We start from the raw sequence: 12,420 nt of genomic DNA on the forward strand, positions 1-12,420 counted from the left end.
TTCTTCCCATAGTCTTTTAGATGTTTTAAGTATACGTTTGTATTCAACCCTTGCAAGATTAACTTCTTCTTTTGTCTTGTTTTTAATGGCAAGCAATAAGTTTCTTTTAGCAATCCTACACGAGTGGTCATACCATAACTTTCCGTGATTAGCCACTCTTATAGATTGTTGTTTTTTTCTCGGCATATCTGATAGATACGTTTTTAGTTCTGAAAAGAAGATTTTGTGGAGATCAACAAAATGATCAAAATGTTCAGGTAAGAAGGCATGGTCAACTGTGTGTGCAAACGTTTGCTCAAAAAGAGAGTATACCAATGCTAAGGCCTTACCATCCGCCAGAACACGTGACCATCTTACTGCACGTCTGTTGTTGTTTATATGGACGTCCTCACACGTACTTACAGTTGATGTTATGGAAGTATCACTAAACAAATTCATATTGATGTAAAGTTCTAAAGGATAGTGATCGCTTTCCCCCCTGCTTACTACTTTCAGATCGATCAAAAAATGCCAGATGCTAAGAGAAACAAGAACAAAATCTAGACTACTTTTAGCTTTAGAGAAGGTTGGTTGTTTTTGCAAGTCCGATGGGAGACGGCCGTTTCCTGCTCTAAGGCCGTGGTCTGCGGTGAGTCTTAATAATTGGCTAGCCAATGTGGAGTATTTTACAGATTTTGAGGTACCAAGCTGAGGGATATTATACGCTTGGTCCTCATCTTCAAACACATCAGAAATGCCCAGAACAGGTTCGTAATTACAATTTAAGTCTCCTCCCAAGATAACCGGGATGTCTCCAACTACGTTTTTCAAGAGGAGATCCAGGGCTTCAAATGTTGGTGAAACCTTGGAGTGGCCAATCGGTCTGTTATAAACATTAATTATGTAACATTTGTTTCCACAGGGTGGAGTAACCCTTAGGGCCAAGATATCCGGAGAGCCTGTGTCAACAAGATCAACCTGCATGGGCAAGGTGATTTTTAGCCAAATTAATAGGCCCCCCGATGGTCTTCCTCGAATGGACTGTACTGCCTCAATGCCATAAGTTTTAAATCCTACCCGATGTGGAACTTCTATCGCCCAAGTTTCTTGTAGCAGACACATATCACAAATGTCAATATAGTCTGCCCAGTCAGGGTCTTTTAAGTTCTTACAAACACCTGCGATGTTCCAAGATAAAATAAGTAGACGAGGTGATAGACTCTGGGTGACATTGGAGGGATTGACTACACACTGTTTAGATAAAATGCCTAGCTGTGAATTTAGCATGTCTTTCTCTGCATCCCTGACTCTTTCTTTCACTACGGTATTAGATCCCCCAGCCGGGCCACCCTTAGCTTTACTATAACATACATCTCTGGCTTTGTAAGATAGTTCCACGTTCTGGGGATTTGAGACCGTCCTATGCATCCTAACCTTAATGGTCTGATCTTCATCATGCAAATGTAGTACATTTTTTAGTTTGGTATTACCTTTATCCATGCTACAGAAGGTGTCATATAAATTAGAGATACAGTCAGGCATAGTGGCAAGTCAATCGACAGCGTCAAGGCAACTAAATCTGTTGGAGGTGGTAATGCCAGACCACATATTATAATCACCATGTCTAGCCAAATTGGGAGCACTGCCATAATAATGGTTGACATAGTTCCACTTGGGGACATGATGAATGGGTCTAGGTAAAGGGTAAAAAAATGGTAAGGGTCTAGCTTCGATGGAAGGATTCACACCGTACGATTTCCAATTGCATATTAGTTCAGCACTTTGGGGTTCTTCGAAGGATATGACAATACAGTCACCCGTGGTTGATTTGGCCGTTGGCCCTACCCATGGTACCCTCCTAACCATAAGAATCTTACTTTTCATCTGGTTAGGAATGGGTTTATATTTGTCTAGCCAAAAAATCACTTTATTTTTTAAAGATTGAAAATTTTCTTCATATTGGCTATCCAATTCTGGTACCCCTGTGAGGACGACTACAAATGGACTAGCGTCTGGGGGCAGATCTATATACCCTCCTCTAAAGTTACTATGCGTGTGGCTAGACTGATGGTTTGACTTATGAGTAGTATTTATAGAAGATTTATCTGGCAGGGATTGATTGCTTACAGAAGGAATATGGGAAAATGCAAGCGGATTAGGTCGAGATTTATTTGGGACTAATACGCTCTGGTTGGAGGAGTGGGTAGAGGGAACAATTGGCATTTGAGAAGTCTTACTATGTACCTGCTTTTTCTGAAAAGGTTTACTGGTAGCATTTACAGCAGTAGAAGTTGAGGGGGTTGAATTAGGTTTATCTTTAGTACTACTAATTGGTTGTTTGGCTTTAGTATTCCCTACTATCCCCTCCTTTTTTTGCTGCACAATCGATGAATATGTGTTTATTGTTAGGTCCGGGGCGAGAACTGGAGTTTGTTGGATGGCTCTAGGCACATCAGTACAGTTAAGGCTTAAACTTGACAAAGTGATAACACTTTTCTCAACTTCAAGAAGTTGGTTCTCAATGTCAGTAAGCCTGACTTCTAGTGGTTTAAGTAATCTCTTTAGGGTCTCCCAAACTATTTTTAAAAATTCTTCTCTTCCACCATCTTGTTCTGCCATATCAGACGAGACTCTTTGCCCCTCACTAGCTGAGTGATCAGACATGCTGATAAAGATTTGTTCATCTGTGATAGCATTAGTATTTTCTACAGTTGCTGGGGCTACATCGTGTACAATGTCAGTTGTTGCAATAGGCATACTTGGAGCTCCCCCCGTGATATTATGGCTAAGAGCTACTTTTGCTTTTTTCCTAGCAAAAGCGGTTAGGTGTTTGCGTTTTCTTTTGTGTTTTGGTGCAACCTTGGCAGATGACTTGCCTTTATTAGACTCTATCTCAGCTAGTAGCTGACAGGTCTCCTCATTTACGATATCCTCAGCACTCTCCTTTGGAAAATTCAGCAGTGATAGGCTTCCAGTTTCGGCTCTAACAGAAGGCCCAGGAGGTTCCTGATAATTAAGAGGAGTTATTTCATCTGCTGTTGAGTGAACCTCAGCCGAAATTATAATTGGTTTTGTGCCAGTAATGCGATCAGGCGTTTTAGAGGTTGCAATACTGCCTAGAGAAGATTTTTTTCCAAGCGCAAATTCAGATGAGAGCCTCCTAGCACTCTCAAGTTCTACTGAGACTTTGTGCTGAAGTTTAGTTATTTCATTATCAATTGAGAGATTGGTCCTGGTGATAAAATCATCTAGGGTGCCTGTAGCCTTTTTGGAGATCTTAGTAGCCTTACTCCTAGTTTCTCGCGAGAACATTGTGTGAGAGGGGTTTTACAATTGTGTGTGAGTAGGGAAAAAAGGTCAACTAATGTGACACAAAACTTAAAAGCCAAGAGGAATGGCCCGGTCCGGTCTTACACGGTCTCTAACGGCCTAAAACGGCCCTGTCTTTGCCCCGTCTTCGCCCGGGCTGCGTCCCGCGCTGCGGGAGTAGGATGTTGTTATGAAGCCTCAGGAGGGCGGGGGGCGGGCCAGCAGGGAGAGCGGACCGGAAGCTCTCCGTCGGTCTAGCAGGGACTTCTGGGAATTGAAGTCCCCGCACGCTCGCAGCCCTGCTGCAGCCACACGCCTGATGCCGCTTTTCCTCCTCAGTACTCCTCGCAAACGTCAGGTGTGATCCTCTCCTCAAGACGGGCGAAGGGGCACCCGCGAAGCGGGTGCGCCGAGAGGTAGAAGGGCGCCGAGTGAGAGACAGGTGAGCCGGCAGTTGGCAGTGCTAAACTCCTCCGTTTAGTGTCCAAACAATTTGAGCAAAGTGTCCCACTCGTTTAGCTGCAAACAGGTGTTTTGAATCCTCAGGAGGGCGGGGGGCGGGCCAGCAGGGAGAGCGGACCGGAAGCTCTCCGTCGGTCTAGCAGGGACTTCTGGGAATTGAAGTCCCCGCACGCTCGCAGCCCTGCTGCAGCCACACGCCTGATGCCGCTTTTCCTCCTCAGTACTCCTCGCAAACGTCAGGTGTGATCCTCTCCTCAAGACGGGCGAAGGGGCACCCGCGAAGCGGGTGCGCCGAGAGGTAGAAGGGCGCCGAGTGAGAGACAGGTGAGCCGGCAGTTGGCAGTGCTAAACTCCTCCGTTTAGTGTCCAAACAATTTGAGCAAAGTGTCCCACTCGTTTAGCTGCAAACAGGTGTTTTGAATCCTCAGGAGGGCGGGGGGCGGGCCAGCAGGGAGAGCGGACCGGAAGCTCTCCGTCGGTCTAGCAGGGACTTCTGGGAATTGAAGTCCCCGCACGCTCGCAGCCCTGCTGCAGCCACACGCCTGATGCCGCTTTTCCTCCTCAGTACTCCTCGCAAACGTCAGGTGTGATCCTCTCCTCAAGACGGGCGAAGGGGCACCCGCGAAGCGGGTGCGCCGAGAGGTAGAAGGGCGCCGAGTGAGAGACAGGTGAGCCGGCAGTTGGCAGTGCTAAACTCCTCCGTTTAGTGTCCAAACAATTTGAGCAAAGTGTCCCACTCGTTTAGCTGCAAACAGGTGTTTTGAATCCTCAGGAGGGCGGGGGGCGGGCCAGCAGGGAGAGCGGACCGGAAGCTCTCCGTCGGTCTAGCAGGGACTTCTGGGAATTGAAGTCCCCGCACGCTCGCAGCCCTGCTGCAGCCACACGCCTGATGCCGCTTTTCCTCCTCAGTACTCCTCGCAAACGTCAGGTGTGATCCTCTCCTCAAGACGGGCGAAGGGGCACCCGCGAAGCGGGTGCGCCGAGAGGTAGAAGGGCGCCGAGTGAGAGACAGGTGAGCCGGCAGTTGGCAGTGCTAAACTCCTCCGTTTAGTGTCCAAACAATTTGAGCAAAGTGTCCCACTCGTTTAGCTGCAAACAGGTGTTTTGAATCCTCAGGAGGGCGGGGGGCGGGCCAGCAGGGAGAGCGGACCGGAAGCTCTCCGTCGGTCTAGCAGGGACTTCTGGGAATTGAAGTCCCCGCACGCTCGCAGCCCTGCTGCAGCCACACGCCTGATGCCGCTTTTCCTCCTCAGTACTCCTCGCAAACGTCAGGTGTGATCCTCTCCTCAAGACGGGCGAAGGGGCACCCGCGAAGCGGGTGCGCCGAGAGGTAGAAGGGCGCCGAGTGAGAGACAGGTGAGCCGGCAGTTGGCAGTGCTAAACTCCTCCGTTTAGTGTCCAAACAATTTGAGCAAAGTGTCCCACTCGTTTAGCTGCAAACAGGTGTTTTGAATCCTCAGGAGGGCGGGGGGCGGGCCAGCAGGGAGAGCGGACCGGAAGCTCTCCGTCGGTCTAGCAGGGACTTCTGGGAATTGAAGTCCCCGCACGCTCGCAGCCCTGCTGCAGCCACACGCCTGATGCCGCTTTTCCTCCTCAGTACTCCTCGCAAACGTCAGGTGTGATCCTCTCCTCAAGACGGGCGAAGGGGCACCCGCGAAGCGGGTGCGCCGAGAGGTAGAAGGGCGCCGAGTGAGAGACAGGTGAGCCGGCAGTTGGCAGTGCTAAACTCCTCCGTTTAGTGTCCAAACAATTTGAGCAAAGTGTCCCACTCGTTTAGCTGCAAACAGGTGTTTTGAATCCTCAGGAGGGCGGGGGGCGGGCCAGCAGGGAGAGCGGACCGGAAGCTCTCCGTCGGTCTAGCAGGGACTTCTGGGAATTGAAGTCCCCGCACGCTCGCAGCCCTGCTGCAGCCACACGCCTGATGCCGCTTTTCCTCCTCAGTACTCCTCGCAAACGTCAGGTGTGATCCTCTCCTCAAGACGGGCGAAGGGGCACCCGCGAAGCGGGTGCGCCGAGAGGTGGAAGGGCGCCGAGTGAGAGACAGGTGAGCCGGCAGTTGGCAGTGCTAAACTCCTCCGTTTAGTGTCCAAACAATTTGAGCAAAGTGTCCTTATTGAAATAGAGTTTGACAATAGCGTTAATCCAGTTCCTTTAGTAGAGTGTTCTGTACAAATGCGAGTGCCGTTAAAAAGGAACACCATGAGGGGGTTCATTTTGCCATAGAAAGTATGGTTAGTGCTGCAGAAAGAAAAATTAGGGCACATTTTGAGTGACTTCTCAAATCCTCTTCTATTTCATTAAAAAATTTCTGACATGCAGACTGAAACATGCACTTTCAATACCAGCAGCAGACTTCCCTGGTGAGCAGTAGCTTTACTACAGTGATCTAATGAGCAACTAGAGTGCTAACATTCAGAATTTATGGAAAATGTGTGACATATCTGAATACCTTCTTGATGGAATCAAAGTAAAAAACTGAAAGCATTTCCTACTGAGGAGACTGCAGTAAATGAGGAAATTAGGAAACTTCGTAACAAATAAATCTCCCAAGATGGCCACCAGAGACAAAAGAGCCCAAATGCAGCACAAATATCACCCAGATGTAGCCCACATGTAGCCCAATGACAGAAGTGTGCAACACACTTATTTTTTGTGTATTTGCAGTTTTATATAGTACAGACTTGTCAGGTATTGGAGTGCTTTACATGAGCATTGGTTACATCACACACGATCAAATTCATTTTGGTTGTAGACATGGGGAGATTAAGTGAGTTGACCAGAATCACATAATGTTTATCTGAAGCAGAAACTCCAACCTGGTTCACCAGTTGCAAAGTCTGCAGCTCTGGAAGTAACACCACATCCTCTCCCCTAGGTGCAACATTTAATCAAGTGGTCAACTGTATAAATAAACATAAAGATTACAAATAATTTAAAAGTTCTTTGTTGCTATTTGAAAACTCAGAAAATATGTCCTCATTTTAGTTTTTTAGAACACTAACCATAATTTGAATGCAAATAAGACCCTCTCATATATGTAATTTCTAAAGGAAATACTATAGGTATTACAGTTTTGATTACATCAAGATGACGTCAGGCGTTCCACACTTTTGTAATAAATATAGAATGTTAGCAATCTAGCTGTTCATTGGGATACTGTTGAGAGGCAGAGGCCAGGGGCACGGACTCTGAAAATTGAAGGCAGGTAGGAGAGTGCAGAGGCAACAATTTGACCATACTGGGCAGGCAGGAAGGGCAGTGGCAGCACAACAGACTATGGAGGGCAGTGGAAAGGGGGGCAGGGGCAACAAACCAACAATACAGGACTGGCAAGAGAGGCTGTGGCAATATAATAGACCATTGTGGGCAGAAGGAAGAGGCAGTGGTAGTACAACCATACATGCCAACAGACCCGTTTCAGCTAGGAAACGTCCAATGTTTTTAAGCTCAAATGGGCATTATTTGATCTGTCTCCGGTCTACAATCTCCTCTTTTTCAATGTAACTCAAAGGGGAAAATCAATACCCCAGTTTTTTTTCAAAATCTCCCTCTTACCAAGTTCAAAATGTTCGCAAGTATGGTACATTGGATCATGTAGGCAGGAGGAATTGGGATAGGGACATGGACTCGGATAACAGAGGACAGGAGGGACATGGAGAGGTGCACCAAACTGACCCTACAGGGCAGGCATCAGGGTTTGCAGCACCACAATACACCACACAGCGCATGCGGGACGGGAGTGCAGCACAACAATCCATAGAAAGCAATAGGGAGGGGACAGGACCATGCACATGAACAACAGAGGGGAAAGAGGCAATGGTAGCTAGCTGACCATAATGGACAGACAGGAGAGAAAGCTGCAGCATAACAGACCATAAAGGGCAGGAGGGACGGATCAGGGGCATTACAATGGAACAGACAAGCCAGGAGGGAGGGAATAGGGGTCTGCACATGGAAACAGAGGACTGGGGGCAAGGGGGCAGGGCAGGAGCAGCAAGATGACCATGGAGATCAGACAGGATGGGCACTAGAATCAAGACACACCATGGAGAGCAACAATGAGACTATAATGGCATACACACAGACCATGGAGGGAAGGTGGGAGAGGGTCAGGTGCAGCTAGCTGACCACACAGGGAAGGTGGGAGGGGCCATGGCAGCACAGAAGACCATGCATGGCAAGTGGGAGGGTTAGTGGCAGCACAATGGCTATGATGGGCAAGAAGGAGGGTGCAGGGGCATGCACAATGGACCATGGAGGATAGAAGGGAGGGTCAGGACCTGGGCACAGACAAGAGAGTTCAGGGGAAGGGGCCTCACAACAGACCGCGCAGGGCAGGCAGGAGGAGCAGTTGCAGCACAACAGACCAGGGAGTGTAGAAGGGTGTGGCAGTAAAATGGACCATGGAGGACAGGAGGAAGGGGATAGGGGCAAGGCATGTGGACAGGCAGGGTGGAGGTGGCAGGGACAGGTTACAGTCATCTGTCAATGCTAGGCAGGTGGAAGGGGAGTGGCAGCTCAACAGAACACTCAGAGTAGATAGGAGTGGCAGGTCCATGGAACATGGTGGGCAAAATGGATGGAGCAGGGGCATGCACAAAGACATCGGAGGGCAGGGGGAAGGAGAATAGGGGCAGCAAGCTAAGCGCAGAGGCTAAGCAGGAGGTCAATGATGGGCCATAGAATTGGGCAATGGAGGGCAGGAGGAGTGGACTGGTACATCATGCTAAATGGAGGGCAGTGGCAGAGATCAGGCCATGCATGGCAGGAGGGAGGAGGCTAGTCCATGGATTCAGACAACAGAGGATAGGGAGGAGGTGGATGGGGCAGCAAGCTAACTGTTCAGAGAAGGTGGGTATTAGGAACTTTATTGTTTTTAAAATGTGTGTCTGTGCAAACTACTTAAAATATGAACAAGTATGCAGCATAATCTCACTTTTATTCAGGAAGAAGAGGACGTTAATGACTGTGACTCCGGGCTCACTTGGCAGAAACACCCCCTGACCCTCCACCCCCATCGCAAAATGTAATGCCCGTGAAAAGGGTAGGTGGACGCAGTCTTATATAGAACATAGTCCTGAGAGCACGATTGAAAATGAAAACTAGATATAGTATATGGTATAAACTATGAACCAATTAAATATAATATGCAATACATTGTGCGCAATGACAGATTAATTGGAGAGCGCTAGATAGCACAGGCACTAGCGCGTGCCATGCGATATGCGCCTTGGAGTATAATATGCACAGGGCAGTGTTGTGTAACCTAACTAGTCTCTAAAGTTGTAATATAAAATATGTGCTGGGGAGTGTAACGTTGCATATGCACTGTGACAAAGATATGGATCCCGGATTGTAATATGTATGGCATAGCGCTGTGCGTTATAACATAGGCATCGAGGAAGGCACGTTAGATGGGGCAATATAACCCGTGCGAAGGCAAGTGTGGCATGACATATTCACGGGGTGGTGTTACAGTGCACATGGGCAACACAGAGGTGTGAGGCACTCGGCGGGCACTGGTGGGTGTAGCATAGCATTGGGCTCAGCCAGGAGCACGCTGTGACTCTCAAGTGAGGTTCGTCTCCTTTCCAGAGAGTAAAATAAAAAGTATTACACATCCGGCGGTGGATGTGTATTTTATTAACCGTGAGGGGGGTTTCTTGCATAGTTTGGTCGAATTTTTGCCGAATCCCCTTTGAATGGATTGGTGTGCGTGTATATTAAATGTGCCCGTCAATAGCTACCCATGTTTGTATAAATAAACGACAAGGATGTCTACTTGGAGAGTACCCACCGGCGGGGGCGCGTGATTAGGCACGGTAGGGCGTCAGACACGTCAGAGCTTCACTAGTGGTGTAAATACATTCCATGTGGATTCATTCTATGCATAGTCGCCTTTTAATGAATATCACGCAAATCGTCATGGTGATAGGTACGTACGGTTCGTCCAGCATGTCCTAGGTGTTTCTATAAATATATATTTTTTTTAAATAATAAAAAACAAAGGCCGGCCCCGGGGGATGGGGTCCCCGGGGCCATAAGTGGCCTGAGGAGGGGAGCAACGTAGCCCCCTCCTAAAGATTTTTTTTTTTAAAAAGGCCATGACCCGGGGGTTGGGGCCCCCGGGGCCGATTAAGGCCTTGGGAGGGCCACATTTATTTTTTTCAACAAAAAAAATTTGGGTGCAGGCCCTGGGGGATGGGGTCCCCAGGGCCAGTAAATTAGAAAAAGAAGGGGGGCCACACAGACCTCCTTCTTAAAAAAATAAAATAAATAAAAGACCGGCATTGCGCCGGAGGCCACGCCCCCTCTTTGCAGCACTCTGCAAAAGAGCCCCCTGGCCAGTTGTAAATTGGGGAATTAATTCCCCTTCAATACTGAGGGTCCCTGAGGGCCAACTAGCCCAACAGGTATCTCCAGTATGCACCAGGGAGCGGCGTTGCAGACAGGTGTTCTGAGGCCGTGCCACCTTTTACACCTCTCTGCAACGCAGCTCTGTGGCGCTTACTGGAGGTACCTAGTGGGCTAGTTGGACCCTAGGGACCCTCAGGATTCAAATGAACTTAATCTCCAAACTAAAAACGGCCACAGGACGTGTTTACACAGTGGGGAAGTGAGGGGACGGGGCCTGAGGTGACTTGTGCAAACACGCCCTGTGGCGCGTTTTAAGAGGAAGTTTTAATCCCCTGCCCTATTATATACTAGGGGCTTACAGAGGAGGTCATGCTGATCACAGGGGGACCCCAACGCATAGTGTTCCCTAGTGTATGTAGGTGTTTTCACTGTATTCTGAGTGTCTTTTAACATAGCACTGGCTCTAGGACTGGTTAGTCAGACTCAGTTACCACCAGTTTCCGTCTGAAAAAGTTGAGGGTACAGGATGATTTTGCAACAAGGCTTCTTTCTGCTCTTCTGTTTGTTCTTTCTGCACGTTATCCTTCTTCCTGCACTTTTCTTCGTCTTTGAGGACTTCTGTTGCTTCTTTCTGCATTTCTTTTTTCCTTTCTGTGCGTTTTTTCTTCTTTCTGCACATGTCCTATCTCTGTAGGCATAGTTAGAAATTAGCATTTAAAAAACCTTTGAAATTCACTGAAAAAAACCATAGGTTTCAGGCACGTTATAGTTTGGAATTAGCATTTAAAAAACGTTAGAAATTCACTGAAAAAAACGTAGGTTTCAGGGGGTTATAATTAGCTGGACTTTTCAATCGTACAAAACCATTGAAATTCCCCCGTTATAGTTAGTTCAGCTAACTATAACTCGCGCGCCCGCAATGCACTGCTGATGACGTCACATATTATATCACTCATGACATGGTCAGTGACATCACTCATGACATCAATGATGACATCTCAAATGACATCACTGATGACATCACTGATGACGTCATCCATGTGATAAATTAGTGCATCTTCTCACACCCTAATATAACCTTTGATACACCGACTCAAAATTTCAGACGGCCATTTTGAAAACCATACATACTCCAATACCAATAACTACATACCCATTCATTGACTCTTAGGTCTACATACATCTCCACTCACTCACCTGTACAGTCACTCATACTTACAGTCACTCCGTACAAGACTATCATATGCATTTATACACCTATATAGACACTCACACACCACCAATTATCCATTGAGGTACTGACACACCTAGTCAGTCATACAAATAATTAAACACAGGAGGGGATCCTAACAAGAAATACTCGTGCGGCACGGCAAGTATGATGAAGCACCTAGGGACAGGGACCCTTCATCCGAACAATCTTGCACGAGAAGAGTGCAAACGGATGAGAAACACTCCTGCGCCTTCCACCTCATCGCAGCCGAGCACTTCAAGAGTGCATCCATCAGCCTAATCTTGGACATCCGTCCTCAATTTCAATTTTTAAAAGTGCTCTGCACTTAGTGCAATGCGACTTTGTGCTACGGTGAGCAGTCGATCGATCTGATCTGCCACCGGCAAGAAAGTCACAATTGCTAGCTTATTATTATTTATTTTTTATCCTGAAGTTCATTGTTTGGTTCCTCCTGTTTTGTTTTTTGTTTTTTTTTCCAGAAAAACCCCAAAAATCACAAATTTTTTAGAAAAACCAAAAAAATATATAAAAGAAAAAAAAAAAGTTCTTCTAAGAACTAACTTTCCTGGTTTAAAAAAACAGCTACATGTCTTTGTTAGTGTGTGAAAGTTTAGATGAATGTATGTGTAGTACGTAATTGACTGAATGAATGGTGAATGTATAAGTGCAGAACTATGAGGAAGTACTGCAGCATCACACAGTAACCTCTTTAACTGCAGTGTGCTGTAGTACTTCCGAAGCACAGGGATGCAACATATGTACATAAATATGTTGCAAATCTATGCTTCTCTCTGCACGGCTGCTTAAACTGCAGCCATGTGGTGACACAGGCACCCTTGCACCATAGTGCAAGGATATCTGTGTCATATGCTGTTTGTTTTTCTGCAGGAAGACACACCTTCCTGCACAAAAACAATGAGAAAATGCATTTTTCTCCTTCAATGTATGCTGAACATTTCAGCATGCATTGAAGATATAAAAATGTGGAGAAATGTGCTTTCCTACACCAATTTTAGAATGGTGCAGCATTCACACACATATCGAGATTTATGATTTCTGATAAATCTAGACATGTGTCT

General features: G+C 47.0%; 1 protein-coding gene across 2 annotated transcripts in view; it reads left to right on the plus strand.

The window, feature by feature from the left end:
• LOC146784167 (uncharacterized) overlaps positions 1 to 12,420 on the plus strand; it is a 901,426-nt gene that overhangs the window by 851,944 nt on the left and 37,062 nt on the right. Inside the window, exon 27 of one of the 2 annotated variants that reach the window (XR_014970387.1) lies at positions 902 to 970. The exons of the other annotated variant lie outside the window; for it this stretch is intronic. The gene's annotated coding sequence lies outside the window, so the exon portion shown is untranslated. The remainder of the gene's footprint in view (positions 1 to 901; positions 971 to 12,420) is intronic. 2 annotated transcript variants of the gene reach the window in all.

Source organism: Triturus cristatus, chromosome 11, assembly GCF_964204655.1.
Source record: "Triturus cristatus chromosome 11, aTriCri1.1, whole genome shotgun sequence".
In the NCBI taxonomy this organism is placed as follows: Eukaryota; Metazoa; Chordata; class Amphibia; order Caudata; family Salamandridae; genus Triturus; species Triturus cristatus.